Raw genomic sequence first — 16447 nt, forward strand, 5'->3', positions numbered from 1 at the left:
ACTGGAGGGCTGAGTGATGACTGACATAGATGAATGACTTTCCTAAGAATGACTTTCCACCTGCCGCCTTCTCTCTCTCCAGCCGATCCCATCGACCACAACTCCCAACCCCCCTCTCTTTCTCCTGTTCTCCATGATCCCACTCTATAAGGATGGAAATTCATGGCAGTGATATTAAGAGTGACAAACACTTTACAAGGTCAGATCTTCTCTTAGGCCATTTCAGTGCAACCCAATGTACTGTATATTGTCTGTAATTGCGAGAGGGACCTGGCGCTGCTGAATCAGCAGACAAAAATACAAATTGCAGACAACCCCCCTCACCCCCTCATAATCTCTAAAGCATCCAATCCACTGGATAAACCTCCGCTCTCTTCCTCCCTGTCCCTTTATCATGGTTATGTGTATATTATTATTATGTATGTGTATATTATTTTGTAAGGCAATATTTTTGGCAAGGAAGCATCCTCGGGTATGCCAAGTTACAGTATTGACTCAGAAATGTAAATACATTTTGTAAGCGTTGAGTTGAGGGATATATTATATGCTCCACAGTATGGGTACGATACACAATGCACGTTGGAGAGTTGCAATCTGTAAACGTCCTTGGGTCCGAAGCTAGATATGTCACGACACCTACCGAAGATGGCTCCTCTTCCTGTTCGGGTGGTGCTCGGCGGTCGTCGTCACCAGTCTACTAGCTGCCACCGATCCCTTTTCCCTTTTCTGTTGGTTTTGTCTTATTAGTTACACCTGTTTCTTGTTTACGTTTAGTTGGGCTAATTAAGCTGGTCCGCCCGCCTGCTCTTTGTGCGGGCTTATTTTTCCCACTGTGTTTGTGTGTGGTAGTGTATTGGTAGCGTGTTTCGTTTTGGGGTTTTCCCTCTGGACTTGTTAGGTCCTGGTTTCGTGTATCGTGTTACGATTTTCCCCGTGCCAAATAAAGCACTACTCAGTACTTTCTGCCTCCTGCGTGCGTCTGACTCCGCACCCACTACGCTTAAGTGCGTCACAAGATATTACATTTCTGGTGTATAGAGATCTTTTTCTGCTTGAATTACAACTGTCCCACTGGAAAACTAAAAAAGTCAGAAGAGGGAAAAATCTAAATCCTTATCTGGAGTTGATCCAGTTGTTTACATGGCAAGAGGCGAATGTGGCTGTTTCTAAAGTCTGAGAGCCACTACATTACAGTAGAGTAGGTCCACTCCACTCTAAAACCTATCTACTATAAAAGCCAGGTGTTCAGTAAACGCTTTCTCAGTTGAGAGACCCCTAGACCATGACATTCAGAATGCAAGCCCAATAGAGATACTGGTTTCATGTTAAGAGGGCAAATATACAGCAGGGGACTGAGACAGTAGGAGCCAAAGTCATTGTCTGTGGTGAATTGGATTTGTACGTCATAGTGACATCTAAATCCCCACTGCAACAATGTTTATTCCGGCCTTTCCCTGCTCATCTAGGGCCCGTATGGTTTTCATGACCCCTGTGAGAAAAGCAGAGAACCTCAATGGAGGCTACCAAACAATTACTAAACCTTATCTCAGTATTAAAATATATTTGTTTCTCCATGTCTACGCCACAGTAAAAACTAGATTATTATTTTCTATGTGAGGAAGTCTACTGCTGAGGGCAATTGGATTGCTGAAAATTGGCTGAGACATTAGTGGAAGAAATCTTTCTTAGTGGGTTTTCTTTCTGGATAACGCCATTAACGGATTGTCAGTGAAATGCTTACACATGCAGAACTCCCTCACAGGCATGTGCAGTGCCTACAGAATCAATGCCTAGGTTTACCTCCAATGTACTCACATCCTTCCTTACATTTGTCTGTACACTATGCCTTGAATCTATGCTATCGTGCCCAGAAACCTGCTTCTTTTACTCTCTCCTCTGTTCCTCTGGTGATGTAGTGGTTAATCCAGGTCCTGCAGTGCCTAGCTCCACTCCCACTCCCCAGGTGCTCTCATTTGTTGACTTCTGTAACCGTAAAAGCCTTGGTTTCATGCATGTTAACATTAGAAGCCTACTCCCAAAGTTTGTTGAACTCACTGCTTTAGCACACTCTGCCAACCCGGATGTCTTAGCCATGTCTAAATCCTGGCATAGGAAAACCACCAAAAACCCTGAAATCTCCATCGCTAACTATAACATTTTCCAAGATAGAACTGCCAAAGGGGGCGGTGTTGCAATCTACTGCAAAGATAGCCTGCAGAGTTCTGTATTACTATCCAAGTCTGTACCCAAACAATTTGAGCTTCTACTTCTAAAAATTCTCCTTTCCAGAAACAAGTCTCTCACTGTTGCCACTTGCTATAGACCTCCCTCTGCCCCCAGCTGTGGTCTCGATACCATATGTGAATTGATTGCCCCCCATCTATCTTCTGAGCTCGTGCTACTAGGTGACCTAAACTGGGACAGGCTTAACACCCCGGCCATCCTACAATCTATGTTTGATGCCCTCAATCTCACACAAACTATCAATGAACCTACCAGGTACATTTCCAAATTCGTAAACATGGGCACCCTCATAGATGTCATCTTAACTAACTCGCCCTCCAAATACACCTCTGCTGTTTTCAATCAAGATCTCAGAGATCACTGCCTCATTGCCTATATCCGTAATGGGTCTGCGACCAAACGACCACCCCTCATCACTGTCAAACGCTCCCTAAAACACTTCTGTGAGCAGGCCTTTCTAATCGACCTGGCCAGGATATTCTGGAATGACATTGACCTCATCCCGTCAGTAGATGATAACTGGCTATTCTTTAAAAGTGCCTTCCTCACCATCTTAAATAAGCATGCCCCATTCAAAAAATGTAGAACTAGAAATAGATATAGTCCTTGGTTTACTCCAGACCTGTCTGCCCTTGACCAGCACAAAAACATCCTGTGGCATTCTGCATTAGCATCGAATAGCCCCCATGATATGCAACTTTTCAGGGAAGTTAGGAACAAATATACACAGGCAGTTAGGAAAGCTAAGGCTAGCTTTTTCAAACAGAAATTTGCATCCTGTAGTACTAACTCAAAAAGGTTCTGGGAGACTGTAAAGTCCTTGGAGAATAAGAGCACCTCCTCCCAGCTGCCCACTGCTCTGAGGCTAGGAAACACTGTCAACACTGACAAATCCACTATAATTGAGAATTTCAATAAGCATTTCTCTATGGCTGGCCATGCTTTCCACCTGGCTACCCCTACCCCGGGCAACTGCCCGGCACCCTCCACAGCAATCCGCCAAAGCCCCCACCATTTCTCCTTCACCCAAATCCAGATAGCTGACGTTCTGAAAGAGCTGCAAAATCTGGACCCCTACAAATCAGCCGGGCTAGACAATCTGGACCCTTTCTTTCTAAAAATGATATGCCAAAATTGTTGCAACCCCTATTAGTAGCCTGTTCAACCTCTCTTTCCTATCGTCTGAGATTCCCAAAGATTGGAAAGCTGCCGCAGTCATCCCCCTCTTCAAAGGGGGTGACACTCTAGACCCAAACCTACATATCTATATCTATCCTACCCTGTCTTTCTAAGGTCTTCGAAAGCAAAGTTAACAAACAGATTACTGACCAATTCGAATCTCACCGTACCTTCTCCGCTATACAATCTGGTTTCAGAGCTGGTCATGGGTGCACCTCAGCCACGCTCAAGGTTCTAAACGACATCATAACTGCCATTGATAAGAGACATTACTGTGCAGCCATATTCATCGACCTGGCCAAGGCTTTCGACTCTGTCAATCACCACAATCTTATTGGCAGACTCGACAGCCTTGGTTTCTCAAATGATTGCCTCGGCTGGTTCACCAACTACTTCTCAGACAGAGTTCAGTGTGTCAAATTGGCAGGGCCTGTTGTCCAGACCTCTGGCAGTCTCTATGGGGGTGCCACAGGGTTCAATCCTCTGGCCGACTCTCTTCTCTGTATACATCAATGATGTTGCTCAAGCTGCTGGTGATTCTCTGATACACCTCTATGCAGACAACACCATTCTGTATACTTCTGGCCACTCTTTGGACACTGTGTTTACTAACCTCCAGACGAGCTTAAATGCCATACAACTCTCCTTCCGTGGCCTCCAACTGCTCTTAAATGCAAGTAAAACTAAATGCATGCTATTCAACCGATCACTACCAGCACCTGCTCGCCCGTCCAGCATCACTACTCTGGACGGCTCTGACTTAGAATACGTGGACAACTACAAATACCTAGGTGTCTGGTTAGACTGTAAACTCTCCTTCCAGACTCACATTAAGCATCTCCAATCCAAAAGTTAATCTAGAATAGGCTCTATATCGCAACAAAGCATCCTTCACTCATGCTGCCAAACATACCCTCGTAAAACTGACCATCCTACCGATCCTCGACTTCAGTGATGTCATCTATAAAATAGCCACCAACACTCTACTCAACAAATTGGATGCAGTCTATCACAGTGCCATCCGTTTTGTCACCAAAGCCCCATACACTACCCACCATTGCGAGCTGTACTCTCTCGTTGGTTGGCCCTCGCTTCATACTCGTCGCCAAACCCACTGGCTACAGGTCATCTACAAGTCTCTGCTAGGTAAAGCCCCGCCTTATCTACATTTACATTTACATTTAAGTCATTTAGCAGACGCTCTTATCCAGAGCGACTTACAAATTGGTGCATTCACCTTATGACATCTCAGCTCACTGGTCACCATAGCAGCACCCACTCGTAGCATGCTCTCCAGCAAGTACATGTATATCTCACTGGTTACCCCCAAAGCCAATTCCTCCTTTGGTCGTCTTTCCTTCCAGTTCTCTGCTGCCAATGACTGGAACGAACTGCAAAAATCTCTGAAGCTGGATACTCATATCTCCCTCACTAGCTTTAAGCGCCAGCTGTCAGAGCAGCTCACAGATCACTGCACCTGTACATAGCCCATCTGTAAACAGCCCATCAATCTACCTACCTCATCCCCATACTGTATTTATTTATTTATCTTGCTCCTTTGCACCCCAGTATCTCTACTTGCACATTCATCTTCTGCACATCTACCATTCCAGTGTTTAATTGCTATTTTGTAATTACTTCGCCACCATGGCCTATTTATTGCCTTAACTCCCTTATCTTACCTCATTTGCACTCACTGTATATATACTTTTTGTTTTTTTGTTCTACTGTATTATTGACTGTTTTGTTTATTCCATGTGTAACTCTGTTGTTGTATGTGTCGAATTGCTATGCTTTATCTTGGCCAGGTCGCAGTTGCAAATGACAACTTGTTCTCAAATTGCCTACCTGGTTAAATAAAGGTTAAATAAAACAAATGTAACTTCATGATTCCATATGTGTTATTTCATAGTTTTGATGTCTTCACTATTATTCTACAATGTATAAAATTGTAAAAATTAAACCCTTGAAGGAGTAGGGGTCCCAACTTTTGACTGGTACTGTACATTGGTTTGAAAATCTATGGCAAAGCTTAAAAATGGATGTCTAGAAATGATGAACAACCAACTTGACAGAGCTTGAATAATTTTTTAAAGAGACTTACTCAAAAAGACTCACAGTTGTAATCGCTGTCAAAGATGATACTAACATTGCTTCAGGGGGTTGAATACTTATCAAATCAAGATATATATTACTGTTTTATTTTCCATTAATTAAATCATTTTTTTGAATTGTTCTTCTATTTTGACAAAATAGTATTTTGTGTTGATCGTTGACAAAAATGCCGGTTCAATCCATTTAAATCCCATTTCGTAACATCAGCAAAGTTGTGAATACTTTCTGAAGGCACTGTAGGACAAGCATGCTCCACTGTGAATTACATTGACAGTAGCAACACATGCAGGAAAGACACTATTCTACAGAGAGAAAATACATTATATATGTACAGTACCTTACTCCTTGACTTATTCCACATTTTGTAGTTACAACTTGAATTCAAAATCTTTTTTTTTCTCACCCATGAACACACAATACCCCATAACGACAAAGTGAAAACATGTTTTAAGAAATGTTTGCAAATGCATTGAAAATTAATAGAAATATCTGATTTTCACAAGTATTCACGCCCCTGAGGCAATAGCAATTACAGCTGTGACTGCTATGGGGTATGTCTATCAGCTTTGCACATTTGGATTTGGGGAGTTCCTTCCATTCTTCCTTGCAGATTTTCTCAAGCTCTGGTAAATTAGATGAGGCGCGTCGGTGAACAGCAATCGTGGTCTTTCCATAGAATTTCAATGGAATTCAAGTGTGAGCTTTGGCTTGGCCACTCAGGGACTTTCACATTCTTGTTCTGAAGCCAGGGTTGCTTTGGCTGTATGCTTGGGGTCATTGACCTGTTGGAACAAATCTCCCCCCCAGTTTAGGTAAGACATACAAAACCTTGCAGAGGACCTAATCAACTGACAAGTTCTTATACATAATTTATTATATATATATATATATATATATATATATATATATATATATATATGTCATGACGCTGGCCTGGGGGGTAGGTTTATGACAGTCATAAATACCTCTTCCCCACTTTTTCCTCTCTCTACCCTACTGGTGTTACATTGGCAAAACCCATGGTTAACATAGAGATTCTGGGAACATCAGAAGGTGGGGGGAAATGAACTATATTCTGGTAATCCGACTAATTGAACATATGCGGTGGTACTTAATGAATATGATGTCAGTTCGGTTGTCATCTGAGACATTCTCATCAATGATAAGATGACAAACTCTACAGTGGAACGTCTACACATCAGAGTTATGGTATTCACATGTAATTGTTGTTCAATTTAAATGTTTGAATATGAAATTATTCGTGATGGGTTGAAATGTGATTTTAGCTTCTAAAATGTGAGATTTGGGTTTTCATAAGATAGGGCTCTGCTCAATCAGTGGCCCGCCCCTGTGAAGGGACATGGGCTATAAAACCTTTCAATCACACCCTCCTCTCCCTTCCTAGATAAGCCCTTGAAGACAATGTAACTTCCTGTTCCGAGGATGTAGGACGTCGGTCCGATGTCAGAATGGTTCAGATAATAACTACAAAATGAAGCCAACATCAGCGTGAGCTTTGGTTGCGAATGGTATGAACTTTGAACTCTTATTCACTACAGAATTGATACCTCCTAGCCGTTGAGTTAGCAACAGCAGCTGCAAACGCAGGGTAGGAAGGAACAGACAGAGTATCCCGTCTATCACACAACGACGTTACTACAACTTATCCAATTGACCACCAGAGACATTCTTCAAAGGACAGAGGACTCGGTTTGGTCTTCCATCTACCACCAACCTACTGAAGCGCAGCTCAGAGTAAATATTTATAGAATTTTCCTTTTCCAAATGGGCGGTAATTTAGAATGCATAAGATACTGTAGTCACGATAGCACAGCTTCGCCCTTCGTTCCTCAGTCTTCCCGCTCTTTCACTCAAACCCAGACCCTTTTCTTTTGTGTAACAAGCTGTCATATCTGTTCCGCCCGCTAGGGACGTTTTCCTTTATGACGTAATTTGTAATCAAGTTATTATTTAATTATGTGTAATTCTGTGTGATTAGTTAGGTATTTAGTAAGTAAATGATTAAACCCAATTTTGTATTGCTGATTCAAATTGTTAGCCAGGGTTCGTGCAGATAACCAAGAATTTACAACTTTCAGATGAGACTGAATTAAGATGATGATTAATATTGACTGCTATTGATGTAAAATATTACTAGGTCTTTAAGAGTTTATTCGGAAGATAACAGCTCTATAAATATTTTTTCATAGTGCTCGACTCTCTAGTTAATTACATTTACATGATTAGCTCAATCAGGTAATATTAATTACGGATAAATTATTTTATAGAATAGCATGTCATATCACTTAATCCGGCATAGCCAAAGACACAACAATAAATATATAACTATTGGAACCAAGACTTAAAAATAACTAATATTGGTACAATACGGAGGAAGTGATGGAACATAACTAATGAAATTACAGTAAATGAAAAATTACACTTAATCCAGTATAAACTAATTTACAGAATTTATTATATAAGCGACAACATTCATAAATTCTACAACACAACGATAGAGTTATGTCTTAAGTGTCAAATGAACAATGACTCAATAATTCAGGCCTTCTAGATATACTATGAAGTACAAAAGTTATGAGTGGAGTTAAAGTTGGTTGTCAGAAGTTCTACAATGTAAATGTACTTTTAATCTGTCTATCTGCATACTATAAAACATGGTATATGAGGATGCGATGAAATACCCAATAGGTTGGACCATACTTTTCTCATCAATCATTTTGGAAAGAAAATGACTTAAACTGGAAATCAAATGATCCTCCATCGTTAAGAGAGTAGAACAATGAAATGCATTGTGGGGGACAGAGGTGTGGGGGACAGAGGTGTGGGGGACAGAGGTGTGGGGGACAGAGGTGTGGGGGACAGAGAGAAACAGAATAGCACAATTTGAGGCCATATGGCTTAGAGTCTTATAAGCACTGGGGATAGATGTGGTGGGAACATGTGGGTCTGGGCAGGTGTGATGTCGTTGATGTTTGCGTGCGTCTGTCTGTCGTCTTTTGTCTGTATATGTTTATATTGTTTGAAAAATATAAATAACGTTTTTTGTTGTTGATGGGATTCAAGTCTGGGCTTTGGCTGGGCCACTCAAGGACTTTCACATTCTTGTTCTGATGCCATTCCAGCGTTGCTTTGGCTGTATGCTTGGGGTCATTGTCCTGGTGGAACATAAATCTTTTTTTAAATTCATGCTGTAACACAACAAAATGTGGAATATCTCAAAGGGTATGAATACTTTCTGAAGGTTCTGTACATAAAGGCTTCTCAGTTGTTCAAAACTGAATCAAACATCCCCAGATCAGGCTGTACAGTACTGTATGTACTGAACTCCTACGAATGTACTGCCACTGACTGAATGAGGACAGAGGAAATTTGTGCTGGGTTAATGTGGACATGCCTGATGAGAGTATAACATGCTAAGCACACCAAATGAGAAGTCAGGACGGGGGCAGTAAGGCAGCCATGTACACAGCCTGCTACTATACTGTAGCACACCAGACAGAGACCGACATTTTACACACTTCCACAATAATCTCATAGGACATAGAAACCCAACCACAAGAAAGACTGCATCGAACCACACTTGTGATAATATCTCATCTCTATATACAATTATCGATGTGGTAGCAGCAGTCCATTTGGGCTGTTGAATTGGAGTGCGGAGAAAGGAAGGGCTCTAGCCCATGGAGAAGAGCGGAGGCATATTGACCCAAAGTTCTTGTTCAGGATAACATGATTAAGTGGGAGAGAGCAAAGCTAGAGTCTGGCAGGCAGGCTGGAAGAGAGGAGCATTTGTTTCCCATTATCCTCTGGTCTCCTGCAGCAAATGCTCGCATCGCTTCCCCCCCTCCCCATTCTTCTTCATCAGGCCCCCCAGGGAGAGAGCAGAAGAGCAGCACAGCATGGCCTGGCCTGGACAGGATGGGAATGTTATCTCATACAGCCTGAGTACTCTGTCTCTCTCTAATACAGGCTACAGGCAAGGAACGGCCCGTACCAGCATTCAGGAGGGACTCCAAGAGCAGATACAGAGGATGAATCATTTTCACTGTAATTAATTTCAATGTATACGTGCATTGATGTGGAAGTTGTGACTTACATTTCAGCAGTGTTGTGAAAGCTACTCTGAAAATACAGTTTACCAAGCTACCAATTACTTCACACTGGTAGAAGTTAAGCGACACTAAAGCTAGCCTTAAGAAACATATTGTTTAATTAACTAAAGATACTTTGGAAAAGTAGTTCACTACATCCAAACTACCTCGTGAAAATGTATCTAAATCTGAAATGTTATAGACTACAAATTGCAACAACAAATCACTCTTGAGTCAGATGTTAACAGAATGTGTAATACAGCCTATTAAACACAAAAACTGTGTATCAAGTGAGAATTAGACGGGTCTGATGTGAAAAAAGAAAGGAAATTCATGCCTACTTTACCCATATTTTATACTGAACAAAAACATAAATGAAACATGCAACAAGATTTTACAGAGTTACAGTTCATGTAAGGAATAGATTTTTATCAATTCATTAGGCCCTAACCTAATCATAAGGCCTTGAATCAGAAAACCAGTCAGTATATGGTGTGACCACCATTTGCCTCATGCAGAGCGACACATATCCTTCACATAGAGTTGATCAAGCTGTTGATTGTGGCCTGTGGAATGTTGTCCCACTCCTCTTCAATGGCTGTGCAAAGTTGGAACACACTTTTAGAGAATTGAAACATGCTGTCGTACACGCCGCTCCTGAGCATCCCAAACATGCTCAATGGGTGACATGTCTAGTGAGTATGCAGGCCATGGAAGAACTGGGACATTTTCAGCTTCCAGGAATTGTGTACAGATCCTTGTGACATGAGGTTGTGCAAATCATGATGAAACATGAGGGGATGGCGGCTGATGAATGACACGACAATGGACCTCAGGATCTCTTCACGGTATCTCTGTGCATTAAAATTGTCATCAATAAAATGCAATTGTGTTCTTTGTCTGTAGCTTATGCCTGTCCATACCATAACCCCACCCCCACCATGGAGAAATCTGTTCACAACATTGAGAAAACCGCTCACCACACAACACCATTCAAGTGGTCTGCTTTTTGTGCGTATGGAACATTTCAGGTATCTTTTATTTCAGCTCATGAAACAGGGGACCAACACCTTACATGTTGCGTTTATTTTTGTGTTCAGTGTATTTTACTTATGCAAAAAAGTAGCGTGTAGTTCCAGTAGTTAGCTACACCACTAAATGGCAAAAAGTTATTAACTTCTGAAAACACTACCAAGATTTTAATTTAGTTCAACTGCCACCAAGCTACAGCAAAATGTAATGAAATTACTAGTTGAACTACATGTAGGTCACTACTCCCAATCACTTCATTTCAGCACCATGATCTTGTCGTCTTTCTCCCTTTCTTTTGTTACAGGCTGCTGCTGCACCAATGAATTAACTAACACACCAGTCTCTCTCTGTTGCATTGGGTAATTTAGAATTTCAGAACCATGGACATCAATATAGTCAAGTTGCATTCCTTTCCCTTTCCAAGCATTGCATGCAGTCTCAGAGTGTGCTGTTTTATGTCTGTTGAAGAGAGCATATGCCTTTCCTTTACTCTTTATTGTATTGCGGTGGCAGGAAACCTAGTGGTTAAAGCGTTGGACTAGTAACCGAAAGGTTGCAAGATAGAATCCCCGAGCTGACAAGGTAAACATCTGTTGTTCTGCCCCTGAACAAGCCACTGTTCCTAGGCCGTCATTGAAAATAAGAATTTGTTCTTAACTGACTTGCCTGATTAAAGGTCAAATAAAAAAAATTGCTGCTGCACTAGTGATGTAGCTAGCTTAACCCACCCAGACAGACTGGGCTCTCTCTTTGTTTTGCTGCTGCACCAGTGAAGTAGCTAGCTTAACCCACCCAGACAGACTGGGCTCTCTCTTTGTTTTCCTGCTGAACCAGTGAAGTAGCTAGCTAACCCACCCAGACAGACTGGGCTCTCTCTTTGTTTTCCTGCTGCACCAGTGATGTAGCTAGCTAACCCACCCAGACAGACTGGGCTCTCTCTTTGTTTTCCTGCTGAACCAGTGAAGTAGCTAGCTAACCCACCCAGACAGACTGGGCTCTCTCTTTGTTTTCCTGCTGCACCAGTGATGTAGCTAGCTAACCCACCCAGACAGACTGGGCTCTCTCTTTGTTTTCCTGCTGAACCAGTGAAGTAGCTAGCTAACCCACCCAGACAGACTGGGCTCTCTCTTTGTTTTGCTGCTGCACCAGTGAAGTAGCTAGCTAACCCACCCAGACAGACTGGGCTCTCTCTTTGTTTTGCTGCTGCACCAGTGAAGTAGCTAGCTAACCCACCCAGACAGACTGGGCTCTCTCTTTGTTTTCCTGCTGCACCAGTGATGTAGCTAGCTAACCCACCCAGACTGGTCTCTCTCCTTGTATTGCTGTTGCACCAGTGATGTAGCTAGCTAACCCACCCAGACAGACTGGGCTCTCTCTTTGTTTTGCTGCTACACCAGTGATGTAGCTAGCTAACCCACCCAGACTGGGCTCTCTCCTTGCATTGCTGTTGCACCAGTGAAGTAGCTAGCTAACCAACACAGACAGGTGTGGCTCTCTCCATTGCATGGAGTCATCATCCATCTCTGCTCCCTGAAACATTTCACGAGTGATTAATCAATACAGCAATCAGACAAACAAAGCAAGGAGCAGCAGGCTGGGTGGGTGACACAACTGCACAGCATACTGACTGACCTTCTATTTCCACAGACTCAACAGTTTACAACCAACATCCTCCCAACAGGTCCATATATGCAGCCAACTAAAGGTACACACATAAAGTTACTATATAATGACATAATACTAGAGACTAAGCTACTTGGTAGACCATCACTTATAATATGCTCTTAGCTGGTGACAGATAAACAGAGATTTGAACCTTGGCTTAAAGAAGAGAGGGAATACACAAGCAACCCCATAAGCCTTAATGAGCTTCACCTAAAAGGGCAGCCATCAATCCAGGGGAGTTAACATTTTCAAGCCTAACCCATCACAACATTGAGGACAGTGGTCATTCAGAGTGTGGCATAAAATATATTGAGTGTCTTAAAAACTGGGCAAACATCAGGAAAATCTGAATTTGGATTCCGTGACGCAGTTAGCCTCAGTTAGTGGAACCACTTTATCTGTCCAGGTAGCAGCTAACCTAGCTGATAACTAGCTAGCAAGCTAGCAAGATTTCCTTGACAGCTTTAACACAGCCCGCGACGCGGTTAGCCCTTGTGGCTGTGGCCGTGAATGATCCCAGGCTTGTGGCTGTCTGAATCCCTGATGTTAGTTGCTGTTTAAGTCTGTCCTATGTCTTGCCATATCTGGAACTGTGTGGAGTACCAGCGTTGCTACCATAGCATGTAAAGTCAAAGGTGGGAGTAATGGAGAGGACAGTGTTTCTCTATCACAGGTGAAATATATTTTAAACAAACTAAAAGGGTTCTACAAGCAATTGTTACAACAACAGGAAAAAAGGTTCAAAAGCTTTATCCAAATAGTGCTGGACTCAACTAACAAAAGAATAGACAATCTGACCAGAGAGATCCAGGACCTTAAGAACCATTTTCAGTTCTCCCAGGGAGAGGTGGATGTCCTGAAAGAGACTTGCAGCAAGATGACATCAAACCGTAAGTCCTCTTGAGATGACATCAGCACTTACTGTGATTGGTTATTAACAATGACTGGGAAAACAGACTATCTAGAACACAGTTGTTAAACTCCTTCCACGGAGGGAGAAATATCTGTGGGTTTTCGCTCCTCCCTTGACTGATGAATTAAGGTCACTAATCAGTAAGGACCTCCCCTCACCTTGTTGTCTAGGTCTTTATTAAAAGGAAAAAACATAATCCTGCAGACACTAAGCCCTCCATGGAATGAGTTTGACAGCATGATCTAGAAGGACAATCCAGTAGAAATAACATTGTTGTGGATGGCATAGCAGAGTCTTCACATGAGAACTGGGCCGAGTGTAGAGAAAGTAAGACAAATTATTACTGAAAAGCAGCAGATGGATCATACGAAGATTGAGGTGGAGTACACCCACAGGTATGGATAACATGTAACCAGTGTTAACCTGTTTAAAGGTCTTACTCACATTGGCTATGGAGCATGAGATCACACAGTCATCCGGAACAGCTGGTGCTCTCATGCATGGTTCAGGGTTGCTTGCCTCGAAGCGAGCATAGAAGACATTTAGCTCATCTGGTAGGCTCGCGTCGCTGAGACACTCAGACTCCACCAGAGTTGGCATAATAGGATTAGCAGGATTTCTTATAAGCGTCTGGATTACTGTCCTTAAAAGCGGCATATCTCGCCTTCAACTCAGTGCGGATGTTGCCTGTAATTCAAGGCTTCTGGTTGGGCTATGTACGTACGGTCACTGTGGGGCAGAGCACATGAGCAGAGCAGAGCGAAGAGCGTAGCTTGCCCAATTTGCTTGGAGCGGGAGCGAGATTCCCAAAGGCTGGAGCGTCGTCCTTCTCGCCCGCTCCAATTTCACTTCAGTAGCGCTCCAGTAGCACTCACTTCACGAGCTCAGGGAATGCCTGCCCCAGCATGCATTTGTAGTCTAATTGCATGCTGCTATAGCCCCTTGCTTTAGCTACTGTCATGGAGTTTGCAAAATATTTTCATTAAAAAATTGATAACACAGGTGTTAAACCAAGGTGAGGGGGTGCTGGGATTTAGTGTCCGCAATTAAAGAATCATTGTGGAATCTGAATAGACACATATCCGAAAAGCATGCTATGCGCACATGCTAAAAGAAAGGAAGGAGGTGGGTAGATAACTAAGTGTGTCATTGTAGTATTTATAAACTAAACATCAGATCTCTTAAACGTTTTGTTCATTTCCTTTCTATTATCTATACTATAGGCCATAATTGATTTTGGCCCAATAGGCCTGGCATTTTACCAAGGAGCTTTCCGTTTTGATTGGGTTATTTTGTCTAAAAACCTTAAGGCCTACCTACAGAAAAATACAAAAAACAACTCTGCATCTCTGCCCAGCCTGGCAAGAGTGGTCAAAAGGGTGTTAAGCATCCTCAGTGGCTCTGCAAGTGTGGAGAGGATATTCTCTGCTGCTGGCCGGCTCTCCATGCACCATCGCATGAGCCTGAAGCCACAGACTGGCGTTTCTAAAAATGATAATAAAAATGATGTCATTTTTCATTTAATTTGTATTTAAATGCTGAGGGCTTTATGTCTTCACAATATATTCACAATGTATTTCTTTGTAGCTATAGCCTTGAAATAATTTAAATAATATGGTCTAAATACACATTTTTAACATTCCATGTGTCACGTTCTGACCTTTATTTCCTTTGTTTTGTCGTTATTTAGTATGGTCAGGGCGTGAGTTGGGGTGGGCAGTCTGTTTGTTTTTCTATGATTTTGGGATTTCTATGTTTCGGCCTAGTATGGTTCTCAATCAGAGGCAGGTGTCGTTAGTTGTCTCTGATTGAGAATCATACTTAGGTAGCCTGGGTTTCACTGTTTGTTTGTGGGTGTTTGTTTCCGTGTCTGTGTTTGTCGCCACACGGTACTGTTTCGGTTTGTTCACGTTTATTGTTTTTGTATTCATAGTGTTCAGTTTATGTTTTTAAATAAACAACCATGGACACTTACCACGCCGCATCTTGGTCCGATCCTTGCTACATGTCTTCAGAGGAAGAGGAAGAAATCAGCCGTTACACCGTGTCTGGTTCCTAACCTATTTAGTGTGTTTATATGCTGTTTAATATGACATGTAGCCTATTTGAAATGATGGTCGCTTCTTACATTCACCTTTTCATGTTTATTCAAATACTTTTCATTCAAATCCATATGGTTTGGTTTCAATACTTAAAAACCAATTGGTAGGTCCAGAAATCACAAAAATAGATGGTGTTGGATAAATTGTGATTTTAATGAATGGAGCGCAGAGTGGTTTTTAGTGGAGCAGTAGGAAAGCATATGGTGCACAAGCAGCGCTACCATGAGTGATGAGCGGGATTTTCAACAGCTCAACTCTGCTCACATGCTCTGCTGAGGGGACAACATCATTGACGCACTTATTAATGAATCCGGTGACTGATGTGGTAAACTCCTCAATGTTAGTGGATGAATCCCAAAGCATATTCCAGTCTGTGCTAGCGAAACAGTTTGTAGCTTAGCATCTGCTTCATTGTACCACTTCCGTATTGATCGTGTCACTGGTACTTCCTGTTTGAGTTTTTGCTTGTAAGCAGGAAACAGGAGGATAGAGTTATGGTCTGATTTGTCAAAGGGAGGGCGAGGGAGGGCCTTGTCTGCATTTCTGTGTGTAATGACTTACTATCTCATAATTATCACTTAGTGTCTCATTATCGTGACATAGAATCTCATAACTATGACTTACTATCTCATAATTATGACTTGCTGTCTCATAATAATGACTTGCTGTCTCATAATAATGACTTGCTGTCTCATAATAATGACTTGCTGTCTCATAATAATGACTTGCTGTCTCATAATAATGACTTGCTGTCTCATAATAATGACTTGCTGTCTCATAATAATGACTTGCTGTCTCATAATAATGACTTACTATCTCATAATAATGACTTACTATCTCATAATAATGACTTACTATCTCATAATAATGACTTACTATCTCATAATAATGACTTACTATCTCATAATAATGACTTACTATCTCATACTTATAGCTTACTATCTCATAATTATAGCTTACTATCTCAAACTCGGTCAGATGTTTATTTTTTTGGTGGCAGGAACGAGCTTCCATAATTTAGAGAGGACAAATCTTGTGACAGACAGATCTAAACAGAGTGCATCTATCCTCTCTGCTCATGCAGC

General features: G+C 41.9%; 1 protein-coding gene across 1 annotated transcript in view; it reads right to left on the minus strand.

Annotated features, from left to right (window-relative positions):
• LOC115111440 (voltage-dependent N-type calcium channel subunit alpha-1B-like) overlaps positions 1-16447 on the minus strand; it is a 177769-nt gene that overhangs the window by 87633 nt on the left and 73689 nt on the right.

This window comes from Oncorhynchus nerka, linkage group LG27 (assembly GCF_034236695.1).
Source record: "Oncorhynchus nerka isolate Pitt River linkage group LG27, Oner_Uvic_2.0, whole genome shotgun sequence".
In the NCBI taxonomy this organism is placed as follows: Eukaryota; Metazoa; Chordata; class Actinopteri; order Salmoniformes; family Salmonidae; genus Oncorhynchus; species Oncorhynchus nerka.